General features: G+C 46.2%; 1 long non-coding RNA gene across 1 annotated transcript; it reads left to right on the top strand.

Moving 5' to 3' along the window:
* The first annotated feature begins 420 nt into the window (after positions 1-420).
* Positions 421-1,502, top strand: LOC120968494 (uncharacterized). Its single transcript, XR_005763025.2, has 2 exons — positions 421-945; positions 1,193-1,502. It is a non-coding gene; the product is annotated as an uncharacterized lncRNA (long non-coding RNA).
* Positions 1,503-15,320: the final 13,818 nt, after the last annotated feature.

Here is a 15,320-nt window from a genome sequence, read left to right as displayed (position 1 = left end):
GGGGGGGGTTTAACCTTTTGAGATCCTCTCAAGAGAAAAAGAAGTCTTTTCATGGGGGTAGACATGTAGATACATTCAACCCCATTATCAACTTATATGAGTTAAGGTAAATGGACCTAGGAGGAGGTGATATTTTACTTGGTCCAATATCAACAGAATCCCACCATGGAAAAATCTTACTCCTATAAAATTCTGAGTTGGTGGTGATGATGTGCCTGCCATCTATAATTTTCGACCTTCAGATCTGTATCCGACGCATGGGAGGCAGCCCCACTTCACATTTGTAAAAGAACCCTTGTCCTCTGTGTCCTGCTCCATCGATCCCCACCTCACCCAGGAAACTAGAGGCATTCGATCCTTCTCGAAGATGGGAGAACACAATGGAACTGGCCAACTGCCGCTGTCGGTCACACGCCGCCGGCGCCGGCCGCTACCAATTCCTCTTCGGCAGCAGCCCCACCACTCATGCCACCTCCACCTCCTCCTTCCCCCTCCTGCCTGTTATCTCTTCTTCCCCCTACCCTGTCTCCTTCGATGCCGATGTCGGCATGTACGCCGCCGGCGCCGTCTGTCCCCGAGGTCGGCGACACCTCTTCTGTCTCCATCTTTGATGCAGAAGCCCCTCCGCCCGCCATCTCCCCCTACCGCATCTCATCCGGCGCCGACACCGGCAAGTACGTCACCGTCATCGTCCGCCCCCTGATTCAGCAATGGCTCTCATGCAGCAGCGCCGGCGCCCACCAGCTTCACCTCCTTCCCATGGATGCGCTCCACGTCCATCTAATTCGAGTATGAGCTGCTCCCCAGGACCTCTATGCCGTTTGCAACTGGAGCACTACCCACGAGCTCCACTGTCCCGAATAAGCAAAAGGAAGACCACTCCAACTCCATTACAAAATTTACAAAGAAATGGTCTACAAAAAAGTTCTCAGTGTGCAGTCCAAGGTATGAATCAAGTACAGTTTGGTGACTGTAAAAATTCAATATATCTAACTAGGGTAAGTCATTTAAATTGCTTCCCATGTATGGTTCTGAAGTTTGTGCAGAAGGCTTTCAGGGAAATAACTTAGATACTTACTTTAGTGTTTATGATATTTTTGTAAAGAAAATGTATATGTGTGTTTGAATTATTTTTTGGTAATTCTCTTTCTTACTCCCTCTACTAAATTTTTTTGGATGACAATTATAACAGGTCTCTTTGTCATCGACGCCTCTCCTTTGTTTGGTAGCTCCAAATCTAAATTTCAGGTCAGACCCCAAATATTTATTTCCTTGTTGTGTGTGATCGACATCTTTTTCTGGCAGAAACCTGGTTGATGTTAGAAAGTTACAAGAGGTCCAGTACAATTTTTATGTGCGTGTATGTACATTCTGTTTCTTTGCTTGGTACAAAATATATTGCAAGGGATGTTCTTTTTTGCTTCGTTTAAATATACTACATACCCTCTACAGACTCAGCTTATTTTCCTTTTTCTGAATATAACACAGACGATTTGTATGCAGTAGTTGTTGGAATTCAGTAAGGTTCAGGCTTGTTGCAGTGTTAGTTTTCTTCAGGCTTTCAGTGTTCCTTTTTCTGAAGAAAGTTACAAAGGAACTTCTTGTAAATTTTGGTTGTTATTCGTTGAGATTGTATCCTCTGTTTTTGTTTGGCTAGCTGGACAGGTATATCTTCTGCGATTGTTCTGATGGGATGCCTCTCAACATGATCCTCTATTCATTTTTTGTTATGGCTTTGGTTGTTTGAATCGCTTTGCTTTCAGCTGTACGTGCTACATAAGGACTCAAATATGTCCTAATATTTTGGCCAACGAATTGAGCTTGATAGCTTTGAAACTTGCTGGCCAAGAGATAAGATCTTCTTGTTAAGGATGAGTCTACATATAAAGCCATGTATGGTAGGTCCTCTGCATCAATCTCATCTGGTGTTCCTCCACATACATCTGAACCTTGGCATAGAGAGAGCTACGTTGGTGAGAACCTGCTGGTTCATCTCCTCTTGAGTGCACAACAGGAGATACGAGATCGTTGTATCTTGGACGAGAGCCACCGTTTAACTCGTGAACCACGGCGAGGGCGTGAATCTCCTTGAAGATAGCGCCTACCAGTGTGCATTGATCCAATCGAGCTGCTGCACCACGATCTGCTGCGACCACATCTTCACCAGCATACGACATTGTCGACGCCAACAATAGTGGTTGTCTAATGTCTTTTTAGGTGCGCATATAAATGAAGAGAAAACCCCATAAGTAATATTGTTGGCATATATGTTTGAGCAAGAAGGGTATACTATGCTTGACAAATGATTCTATGGCCTGATCCTGATAGATGACTAATGTATATAACTAATTAAGTGGAACTAGCTGTGTGAGTTATGTCTAGAATATTTCTTTTCTTCATCGTAGTGTTGTAGGCAGATTCATTTTTCTTGTGCGTATTTAGCAAATCATTCTGTTAAACACTTCTACTTCATTCTTGTTTTTCCTGGAACCATTCATAATTGTGTTTTCAAACTATAGTATGTATGTTATTTAGATATACTAGTTTCTGCCATTTATCTTCACAACTAGCCGAGATCAGGGTTTTCACCCGGATCTGCTCGAAGAACCTCCATCAAAAACCGTGCACATGGGCCACCACCAATCATTGTCGGGGGCTGGACGGTGAGGATCCAGTCGGCCGCCGTCTGGCTCGCTGCCGACACCACCATGGTGCCTAGCAATCGGCGTCGTCAGGCCCACCGCACTTGCCTATAGTCGCGCCCCCGAACCACCAGCACGCCCAAGCCCATCTGGGCCACGCGAGACCCAAGCTCCCGGCCACCACAAAGGGGCGCCTCCGCCGCGGGGAGGCTGTGACTCCACTGTCACCGTTCGATCGCACTCGTCGTCGGGATCCCGCCGCTCCTCCCCGCCGAATCTTCACCGGTCCACGCGTCACCGCCACCGGGGAGCTCGCCATCACCACACGAGGGAGAAGGCCCCTGCCGTTGCCGTCACCGCGCCCGGGCTTCGCCCGAGAAGACCCCTAGCGTCGGTGGGAGGGAGGGGACGAGGGGTGGTAGGGCCGGAGGCAGGCGCCGTGGCCGCCCCCCGTGTCGCCTAGGGTTGTGCTTGATGTGTATCTATCGGAAAGTTAACATCACTTTGATCAATGTAAAGGCAGTGTCTCGGTACAATTTTATTATTCATAAAATCATACAGGTTCCTAACTATGTCTCGGTATATATACTTCTTTATTACCATAGCAACATACAGGTTCATGAAGGTTCATGACCATGTCTCGGTATGTATTCTTTTTATGTAGGGGTTCCTGACTATAACTTAAGTCCACCTAATCTTGTGTGATCCCGTAGCGTAGCACGGGCATCTTACTAGTTGGACATAATACTCATGTGCAAAGGGTGGGAACAATTGTTTCCCCTATAAATGTGCATAAACTAAGAAGAATTGTTTCCGATCATAATCCTTTGATTATGGATACAATGGAGGAGAAGGAAATAAAAAATATCCTTCAGATTTGAGACTCGGTGGTTGTAGAGGGTGGATTTCATGGGGATACTGGAAAAATATGGAATGGACCCATTTGTGCAAAAGACAGTTTGGAGGTAATGCAGAAAAAATTAAAGGAAGTTAGCATCTATTTGAAAGGGTGGGGCAGAAATACAAGGGGGCACACACTAAGAGCAAAAGCTGAATGGGTTGATGAGTTGAAAGATCTAGAAGAGCTGGAAGAGATCCAAACTCTAACAAGAGAACAGATGGAGAGAAGAAGCTTTATACAAAGCTCCTCGTGTAATCTATTGGAAGAAGAGGAAGAATATTGGCAAAAAATATCAAGTGAGGACTGGTTATTGAAAGGGGATAATAACACTGGATACTTCCATAGAATTGCTAATGGGAGAAAAAAGAGGAAGAAAATCTTTTCCTTAAAGCATGGGATAGAATGATTCAAGGGATTGGGGCTCTGGTTGACCATGCTACTGCTTATTATAAGCAATTCTTTGGTCCTGCTAAAGGGTTTAAATGTTGTATTAGAGAAGATGTGTGGACAGATGCCGAGAAATTAACATAAGAGGATAGGGCTAATTTATGTCGACCTTTCTGTGAAGAGGAGATCAAAGGGGTGATTGATGGAATTAAAAAGAATAAAGCTCCAGGGTGTGATAGGTTCCCAATTGAATTCTACTAGGCTTGTTGGGATATTGTGAAATATGATATCATGATATGTTTCCATGATTTCTATGAAGGGAGATCAGATTTATATAGGATAAAATTTGGAGTGATCACCTTGCTACCAAAAGGAGCCGATGCTGACTCAATACAAAAATTTAGGCCTATATGTCTTTTGGCTGCCAGTGTTCTTCAAGATGTTCCTAAAGCATTGGGTGATAGAGTCAAACCATATATGAAAAGCTCATATAAATAAGTCAGAATGCTTTCATTAGAGGGAGAAATATTATGGATGGGGTTATGTCCTTACATGAAGTTGTTCATGAAGCTAAGGTTAAGAAACAATGGGGGGGGGGGGGATGTGCTGAAGCTGGATTTTGAGAAGGCATATGATAAAGTTAATTGGCAATTCATCTTCCGGTGCTCGAGAGATAGGGGACTCAATGAAAAATGGATGGGATGGGTTCTAAACTGCGGTGAAAGGGGAAATCTCAATGTAAAAGTAAATGATCGTGTAGGGACTTTTTGGCAATTATAAATGGGTGAGGCAGGGGGACCCCTGTCTCCTTTACTCTTTAATATAGTTGCAAACTGTTTGCAAAGAATGGTTCAAAAGGCTCAGGAGAATGGTAAGATAACTGGTTTTATTCCTCACCTGATTGATAAGGAGGTTGCCATCCTACAATATGCTGATGATACCATCATCCTGTTGCAAGATAAGATGGAGGATGTGAGGAATCTGAAGTTATTGCTTTATCTGTTTGAGAAAATGTCTGTGTTGGAAATTAACTTCCAAAAAGTGAAGTGATTATGTTTACACATGATGATCTAAAGCAAAAAAGGTATGCTGAGACGCTGAATTGCAAAGAAGGGAAATGGCCCATTAAATATCTGGGTGTGCCTGTATTCGGTAGCAGACTGCATGTGGAAGATTGGATACTCACTAGTAGAAAAAGGGTCAAATGTGAAGCACATTAGTGCCGGTTTGATTTTGAGCCGGCACTAATGTGTCCATTAGTGCCGGTTCCAACGGCTAGCCGCCCGCTCTCATTAGTACCGGTTCGTGGCGAACCTTAGCACCGGTTCGTGCCACGAACCGGTACTAAAGTGTGTGGTGGCAGGATGTTGTCAGTCTGGGGCCCCTCCAGGACCTTTAGTACCGGTTTGTGTCACGAACCGGTACTAAAGGTCGTCCTACATAAACCCTTCGTCCACCCGAGCTCGCTCTGTTCTTCCCTTTCCCCTCTCCTCTTTGTTCTTCCCCTCTTCCTCTCGAGCTCATCCCACATTTTGCCCAAAATGTCAAGATTTGAAGGCCCTCATCCATTCAAATGATCACAAAGGTTAGCAACTTTGTCCTTTCATCTCTCATTGCTAGATTATCTCTTGCAATGCTTTATATAGCGATTAATTTGGGAGGAATTATATGTGCTAATATTTGATTTATATGCAATCTGAGGTCAAAAATAACACTTAGTTTGCATATGTAGGTGTGGTTTACTTAGTGCCTTCTAAATCTCCGTCGTAACCATCGTCGATCGCCGGCACCGTCCTGTCGCCAGCACCACCTTGTGGTGAGCCTCTTGTTCATGAATGTTTTATATAAAAAATTGATGTTTGTGTGATTTGGATATATAGTTACTCGTATAATTATCTTATCCGTACGTTGTTTGTTATACATAGTGCCATGGTTTTGATATCCGTCCCTATCGACCCTCGTCCTTGTTATGATTCAGATGTGGTATATTCTCTTATAAAACTAGTTCTTGCATTTCGTGTTTATGACAAATTATGCCCATCAAGTTGACAGATATTTTTATCTAGGAGGTTTGTGAACCGGAAATTCCAACCGACCCTATTGTCGAGAGGTTAAATTTAGTTGAAAGAGAAAACGAGTATTTGAAAGAAAAATTGAAAAGAATTGAGGGGGAGAAGATGGAATTGGAGTTGCATGTTGCCGATGTCGTCGATGATCACAAGATCAAGATGGAGAAAATGCGCTTGAAGATTAGAAAGATTAGAAAATATGCCATTGATAGTGAGGCTTGGTATCACAATGCTGTTGGATCAATTGTTATCTTAGTTGCGATCTTGATAGCATTTGTTGTTGCATTTAAATGCTTTAGTTAGAGAGTTATTTGTTTGTTGCATTTAAGTGTTGTATGAACTTTATGTATGAACTTGTATTAATTTGGTCTTTTTGGTGTTGTGTAATGAAGATGAGCCGACAATGGATGTACGATGACCGATGCTCTTCCGAGTTCATTAATGGCGTGCAAACTTTTCTGCTTGCGGCAGAGGCAAACAAGCGGGCGGATGGTTTTATGCCTTCCATGTGCTGGCTGTAAGAATGAGTAAGAATGATCACAATTACTCTAAGTCAAGAACCATTCACGTCCACCTGTTTGAGTCCGGTTTCATGCCCCACTATAATGTTTGGACCAAGCACGGAGAAAGAGGGGTTATGATGGAAGACAATGAAGAAGAAGAGGATGACGACAGCTATCCTGCCCATGGGTTCCCTGAATACAATGATACAACAATGGGGGAAGAAGCTGAGCCGGCAATGCGGGAAGAAGCTGAAGAAGAGGCATCAGATGAGCCCGCTGATGATCTAGGTCGGGCCATTGCCGATGCAAAGAGAAACTGCGCAAGTGATTTAGAGAAGAAGAAGTTGCAGCGCATGTTAGAGGATCACAAGAAATTGTTGTACTCGAATTGCGAAGCTGACAAGAAAAAGTTGGGCACCACACTGGAATTGCTGCAATGGAAGGCAGAGAATGGTGTATCTGACAAGAGATTTGGAAAATTGCTGGTAATGATAAAGAATATGCTTCTAAAGGATAACGAATTGCCCGAGAGTACGTACGAAGCAAATAAGGCTGTCTGCCCTCTAGGGTTAGAGGTGCAGAAGATACATGCATGCCCTAATGACTGCATCCTCTACCGCGGTGAGTACGAGGATTTGAACGCTTGCCTGGTATGCGGTGCATTGCGCTATAAGATCAACTGTGATGATCCTGGTGATGTCGAGGGCGAGCGCTCCAGGAAGAAGATTCCTGCCAAGGTGATGTGGTATGCTCCTATAATACCACGGTTGAAACGTTTGTTCCAAAACAAAGAGCATGCCAAGGCGATGCGATGGTACAGAGAAGACCGTAAGAAAGACGGAAAGTTGAGAGTACCCGCTGACGGGTCGCAGTGGAGAAAAATCGAGAGAAAGTACGGGAAGGAGTTTGCAGATGACGCAAGGAACGTATGGTTTGGTCTAAGCGCAGATGGCATTAATCCTTTTGGGGAGCAGAGCAGCAACCATAGCACCTGGCCTGTGACTCTATGTTTGTATAACCTTCCTCCTTGGTTGTGCATGAAGCGGAAGTTCATTATGATGCCAGTTCTCATCCAAGGCCCTAAGCAACCCGGCAACGACATTGATGTGTACCTAAGGCCATTAGTTGAAGAACTCTTACAGCTGTGGAATGGAACAGGTGTACGTGCGTGGGATGAACACCGACAGGAAGAATTTGACCTAAAGGCGTTGCTGTTCGTGACCATCAATGATTGGCCTGCTCTCAGTAACCTTTCAGGACAGACAAACAAGGGATACCGCGCACGCACGCACTGTTTGGATGATACCGACAGTATATATTTGGACAATTGTAGGAAGAATGTGTACCTGGGACATCGTCGATTTCTTCCGAGCAGGCATCCCGTAAGTAAGAAAGGCAAGCATTTCAAAGGTGAGTCGGATCACCGGACGAAGCCTCGCCACCGTACTGGTGCTGACGTACATGATACGGTCAAGGATTTGAAGGTAGTCTTTGGAAATGGTCTTGGCGGACAACCTGTTCCGAATGACGCTGACGGACGCGCACCCATGTGGAAGAAGAAATCTATATTTTGGGACCTGCCCTATTGGAAAGACCTAGAGGTCCGCTCCGCAATCGACGTGATGCACATGACGAAGAATCTTTGCGTGACCCTGCTTGGCTTCTTGGGCGTGTATGGGAAGACAAAAGATACACCTGAGGCACGGGAGGACCAGCAACGTATGCACGGAAAAGACGGCATACATCAGGGTCATGCCAGCTACGCTCTTACCAAAGAAGAGAAGGAAATCTTCTTTGAATGCCTGCTCAGTATTAAGGTACCGTCTGGCTTCTCGTCGAATATAAAGGGAATAATAAACATGGCAGAGAAAAAGTTCCAGAACCTAAAGTCTCATGACTGCCACGTGATTATGACGCAACTGCTTCCGGTTGGATTGAGGAGGCTTCTACCAGATAACGTTCGATTGGCCATTGTGAAGCTATGTGCATTCCTCAATGCAATCTCTCAGAAGGTAATCGATCCAGAAATCATACCAAGGTTAGAGAATGATTTGGTGCAATGTCTTGTCAGTTTCGAGTTGGTGTTCCCACCATCCTTCTTCAACATCATGACGCACGTCCTAGTTCACCTATGCGAAGAGATTAACGTTTTGGGTCCTGTATTTCTACACAATATGTTCCCCTTTGAGAGGTTCATGGGAGTCTTAAAGAAATATGTTCATAACCGTGCTAGGCCAGAAGGAAGCATCTCCAAGGGCCATGACAATGAGGAGGTCATTGAGTTTTGTATTGACTTTATTCCTGACCTTAAGCCGATTGGTGTTCCTGAATCGCGGCATAAGGGCAGACTGGATGGAAAAGGCACGCTAGGAGGGAATCAACTAATATGTATGGACGAACATTCTCTCACTGAAGCACACTACACAGTTCTATAGAATTCCGCCTTGGTGGCTCCATATATGGACGAACACAAGAATTTTCTACGCTCCAAACACCCGGAGCGGTCTGATGACTGGATTACACGTGAACAAACCAGGAGTTTCGCCGGCTGGTTGCAGACACGTACCATGCATGACGCCTCTATTGAAGATGACCTATACTCGCTGTCCCAGTTACCATCTTCGAATATAATGACTTTCAAAGGGTACGAGATAAATGGTAATACATTTTACACGATCGCCCAAGATAAGAAGAGCACCAACCAAAAACAGTGGTGTCCGCTTTGATGCAACAACCAAGACGGGAAAGGAAACATATTATGGTTACATAGAGGACATATGAGAACTTGACTATGGACGTGGTTTGAAGGTCCCTTTGTTTCGGTGCAAATGGGTCAATATGACACGAGGCAGGGTAACGGAAGACCCGCAGTACGGAATGACAACAGTGGATCTCAACAATCTTGCGTATGCAGACGAACCATTCGTCCTAGCCAATGATGTGGCACAGGTTTTCTATGTGAAGGACATGTCTACCAAGCCGAGAAAAAGAAAAGATAAGGAAGCGAATGCATCATACGATGAGCCAAAGCGCCACATAGTTCTTTCTGGGAAGAGAAACATCGTGGGAGTGGATGACAAGATAGACATGTCAGAAGATTATGAAAAGTTTGATGAAATTGCTCCATTCATAGTGAATATTGACCCGAGCATCCAGTTAAATGATGAAGATTTTCCATGGCTATGGCGCAAAGGGACACACGCGAAGAAAATGTTTCACACGCAAAGATCTGGGATCTGATCAGCTTCACTATCATCACTTTCTTCTGTGTTTCACACCCAGGAGGGAATATCTGTAATAGTTAGGGTAGTTATGTGTTTTGGCATTTGAAACGCGAAGAAATTTTATGTGCAAACAAATTCTTTCATGCATTTATTGATTTTTTCAGCTAAATGACCCTGAAATTGAAAAGCATTTCAAATGAACTCAGAAAAGGTTGAAAGTTGGCATGGTATCATAATTTCACCCACATAGCATGTGCAAAAAAGTAGAGAGGGTTACCGCAAAAACTGGATGCACTTCGTGTACAAAATGGACAATCTCTTTCGAAGTATCAGGGTTTTGGACGAAAACTCATCTGTTACAAAGGCATTTCATTTTTAAATAATCTAAGCATTATCAAATTGAATAATGATAAAACACACTAATATTAAACATAAGAAAAAAGAATTACTGGAAAATCTATTTTCAAAGTTAAGTTATTCACAAACTAGTGATTCACATAAATTTCAAATAATTCAAAATTTAAACTATTCAAATTTGAAAACTACCGGCACTAACAGAAAGTTTGTAACTTTTTGTACGTAAAGCAAAAATATTCACAAAGAAACTCTAAATACAGCAAAAAACAACTCAAAAATAAATAAAACAAAAATAAATAAAGCAAAAAAATAAGAAAATAAAAAAGCCCGCCTACTGGGCCAGAGCGGCGGCCTGCATACGACTAGAAACCGAACGTGTTGTTGGGCCAGGATGCAGTCCCGCAAAGGCGCAGTAGGCCCACAGGGCAGCACAGAACAGGTAGGCCTGCTTTGGAGAGGAGCTCGAGAGAGCTACCGCACTGGGGCTTATAAACCAGTGCGGACGCCCCTCGGCTAGCGAGGTGGGACTAACCTTGCCGCACCGCACATGCGCCAGCGCACCCCGTTAGTACTGGGTCGTGGCTCCAACCGGTACTAAAGGGAGGGGGGGTCTTTAGTACCAGTTGGTGCCACCACCCGGTACTGAAGGGGTGTGCTTCCCGCTGCTTGGCCTGGCCAAAACAGACCCTTAGTACCGGTTGGTGGCTCCAACCGGTACTAAAGGGTGGTTCTATATAAGAAAACACTTCAAAAAAATTCAGTTTCTCATCTCTCCATCTGCTTCTTCTCCTCTGCCCCGTCGCCGCCGCCCCTCGTCGCTGCCCCCGTCGCCGTCGCCGTCGCCGTCGCCGTCCGTCGCCGTTGCCGCCCCGGCCGCGTCCCTGTCCCGTCGTCCCCGTCGCCGCGCCCGCCCCGTCGTCCCGCGCATCGTCCCCGCCCGGCCCGTTCCCATCCCGTCGTCGCCGCCCCGTCCCCATCCCCGTCGTCACCACCCGTCGCCGTCCCCGCCGCCGCCCCTCGTCGCTGCCCCCGTCGCCGTCGCCGTCGCCGTCGCCGTCCGTCGCCGTTGCCGCCCCGGCCGCGTCCCCGTCCCGTCGTCCCCGTCGCCGCGCCCGCCCCGTCGTCCCGCGCGTCGTCCCCACCCGGCCCGTTCCCATCCCGTCGTCGCCGCCCCGTCCCCATCCCCGTCGTCACCACCCGTCGCCGTCCCCGTCGCCGCCCCCCGTCGCCTCGCCTCGCCGCCGGTGAGCTCCTGCCCGCTGCCATGTCCACACACACACATTGTTTTTTAGTTTTTTATTTATAGAAATTTTTCTGTTTTTTAGTTATAGAAATATCTATAGAAATGTTAGAATTTTTTTTGTTTTTTAGTTATAGAAATATTAAATGTTATAGAAATGTTAGTTATATAGAAATGTTATAAATTTTTCTTTTTTTAGTTATAGAAATATTTATAGAAATGTTAGGAATTTTTCTGTTTTTTAGTTATAGAAATATTAGAAATGTTAGTTATATAGAAATGTTATAAATTTTAGAATTAGTTTTAGCTAGATGAATTAGATTAATGTCAAATTGTTAGACGATGATCGATGTTATAATTTTAGTTATTGAAAAATTTAGAATTTGCATATAGAATTGTAGTTATCACAATCCAATCATTTAAAAAATGTTACTTTTGCGGGCATATAGTATTTGTTCTCGACGATGCCCGGCCCGCATCCTCGCCGTCGACCCGTTCGCGACGACGTCCGGCTGACCCATGTCCGGGACTGGGCTTCGCCGGGCTAGCACTGGGAGGTGCTACCTGGAGGGGCGCATCGCTTGGTGAGGAACCCGGCCTCGGGTCCCGTCGTCGACCATGATCTCCTTTGGTGGCGTTCGCGTGGGCCACATCCGGTGCAGAGGGAGCCGGCCCCGCCGGAGGTGGTGCGTCGCCGTGTCAGGGAGGAGGACGAGCACTTCCATCGCTACATGGCTGCTATGGACGTCAGGTTCTCCAATACCTGGCAGGTTCTTTGGGCAGGTGACCGGAGATATGATCCTGTGATGGTTCCTTCTCTTTGGGTGTCCACCGCCCGCGCCCCAGGAACCGCGAGTGGCCTAGATTCTTCTGTAGTATTCGATCTTTATTAGCTACCTAGCCAGTGATGTATTCAATATATAATATTCGAGACGATGTGTTTGAGATTATATATATTATTAGAGACGATGTACTCGAGATTATATAGACGATGTATTCGAGATTATATATTATTCGAGACGATGTATTCGAGATTATATATTATTCGAGACGATGCATATTATGTACTATATGATTCAGTTTTTCCTTATTGATTGCATCCATGCATTGTAATTTGAATACTAAATTGTTTTATATTTCTTCTGGATTAGTTAAATAAAAGCCACGGCGGACAATACCGGCAGAGAGGGAGAAGAGGCCCTGTTCGAGATCATACGCGGCCCTAACAGGCCAGATGATCTGAATGAAGCAGATGACGGCTCCCAATATCTGAACAATACCGGGGAGGGTGATGATAAGATATTCGATCTCGACGACCGAGCTGATGAAGTCATGAACTATGATTATGATTATGATGACGCAGACAATGTTGATCTTGAAATAACAAAGACTACCAGCGAGGTATATTCATATAAGCAGGCATCTCGTGATCATCACATGTTTTTTTGATTTGAAGATATATTAACAAATCGATCTTTCTTCTTTCAGCCCTCCGGATCGAGCAAATCTGCTTCTACAGACAGCAGGAAAAAGCGAGGCCCAGGCAAAAAGTTGAAGGAGGGTGTAAAGTACAACATCGATTCCATCAAAGCTAGTGGCGAACCCCTCACGCCTAAGAACATTGCGAACAAGTTCGTTCGTCAGTGCGGAGTTCTTGTGAAGGACCAACTCCCGATCTCCATTCAAGAATGGAAAGAGCCAAAAACTAAACGTCCAGATGTTACTTGGGTCGACGACAGAGCAAAAGAAAAGCTTTGGGAATCTCTGATGGAACATTTCACCCTACCAGATTATTTCACTGATGCAGATGTGCAGAAAGTCAAGGACGCTGCTCTTAAGAAGATGACAATTGCATTCAACACCCACAAGAAAACTGTATGGGCCAACTACGTCGATGCAGAAAGGAAGACTCCAGAATTCAAGGGAACACTGGAGAAGCAAAGAGAACACTGGCCCGCTTTCGTGAAATTCAAGGAATCAGAATTATCTAAGGAACGGTCGAGAAAAAACAAGGCCAATGCCGCAAAAAAGACGCAGTTCCATAGGCTGGGTCCAGGTGGCTACGCGGTGGCAATGCCTAAGTGGGATAAGTCTGAGCAAGAGATGGAGGATGCAGGGGTCACTCCGGTTACTAGGAGCTGGCCCCCAGGTGCAGAACTTGGTTCTATGCGCATGGGGGGGGGGCGTTGGACCCGAAGACATGCCTGGTTTCGAAGAAGGCAAGTCTAAAAGGAGCCGAACAAAAGTTACTTGAAGCAATAGAAGATGCTCGAAAGGGGGTGTTCACGCCCAACAGAGAGAACGGCGAGCTTACGCGCGCCCTGGGAAATCCTGAACACCCGGGAAGAACACGAGGCAAGGGCGTTATTCCCTGGTATGAGGGCTTTTCGGAATGGAATGACGACTACAGGTGCCGTGCAAGAAAGAAGATGGAGGAGGAGAAGAAGAGGAAGCTGGAGGAGGAACAGAGGAAGCAGGACGTAGAACGCCTTCAAGGCCAAGAAGCAAGGCACGCGGACTTGGCACTCAAATTCCAGCGGCAGCAGCAGCAGATCGACTCACTTAGCCAGGAAAGGGGGTCTCAGTAGCGGCAGCAGCTAGCGGATGATCGTCTAGCATTGGATAGCACCGTCCCATCCATGCCGAGAAGCAGCGTTGGTTCCGCCCCGGGCGACGCACTGCTGGATAGATACCCTGTGGATGACATCATAGAGAACACTAACTGTGAGCTACACTTCAAAATGAAGAACATATCCATGAAGGTGGCGGATGCCGTTGCTTTTACAAATCCCCCCGAAGCAACCTTCCATTGCAACGCGATTCCAGCAGGCTATGCTCGTGTCTTGGTTGATGAGGTGGTGGACCAATATTCGGGGCTAGAGCTTGACATTCCTCGAGGTGACGACGAGCACACACTGGGAGAGGCCATACATCATATCATCCTATGGAGAAAGGATTGCATCATCTTTCGAAGGCCACTGACACCGCGTGAGCCGACTCCTCCTCGAAGTCCGCCACCGAGTCAGCAGACTCCCGCTCCTCCAAGTCCATGAACGCGTGAGCCGACTCCTCCTCGAAGTCCGCCACCGTGTCAGCAGACTCCCGCTCCTCCAAGTCCACGAACGCGTGAGCCGACTCCTCCTCGAAGTCTGCCACCGTCTCAGCAGACTCCCGCTCCTCCAAGTCTACCAATGCGTGAGCAGACTCCTGCTCCAACTCAGCCACATCAGCCGTCTCCGCCGCCTCAGCAATCGCAGAAGAGACATGCCGCAGATATGGTGCGTAGCAGTACGAGTCGAGGTAGTACATGAGGTACAGGCGGAGGCAAGCGATATAAATATGGTCCAAGCCTCGCTTCTCTTCCTCAGAGGCCTTACGACATGACCGAGGAGCAAAACGATGCCATAGTGCGGGCCCAAGTGGACGCCCATTTTGGACCAAAACCGGTACCGCTGCCAAGGGAGAAAGTGCCTGAGAAAGTTATTGACCACTTTATTCATATGGCAAGAAAACCAGCTCCCAAGCCTGTTGACTCAGACTATGAGCTCCAAATCAGGAAGGTACATCGAGCACGACTACAGAAAGAAGCGAGCTCGAGCTCGAGCCAACAAGCAGCTGTCAAAAAATGCGGGAAAACTATTCCCCAGCTGGGAGAACAGGCGGCGCAATCGATCCCCCCGCTTGTTGTGCCAACAACACATGAGAGTACGCACGCCCAATATTATTGTGGGCAAACCGGTAATGTTCCCCAGCTAGGCAATGTGGTAATAACCGAGGAGCATATAATGCAGGCTAAAATGCTCAAGATCACTGTTGGACAACTCCTCGAGATCGAGCCCATGTCTCCGCTTAGAGAGGAGGAAATAAAACGGAAATATGTCCGGGGCCAACCTTTGGTCGAGCCAGATGAGGTCAAGAACCTCCCAACGAGAATGTATGAATTGCACCAGTGGTACATGAACATTACCAAGAGTTCCAATCGAGAGTCCCTCATGGT

Source organism: Aegilops tauschii, chromosome 1 (assembly GCF_002575655.3).
Source record: "Aegilops tauschii subsp. strangulata cultivar AL8/78 chromosome 1, Aet v6.0, whole genome shotgun sequence".
NCBI classification, from domain to species: domain Eukaryota; kingdom Viridiplantae; phylum Streptophyta; class Magnoliopsida; order Poales; family Poaceae; genus Aegilops; species Aegilops tauschii.
Note: the sequence above shows the minus strand (reverse complement) of the source record. Positions and strands in the feature narration are given on the sequence as shown.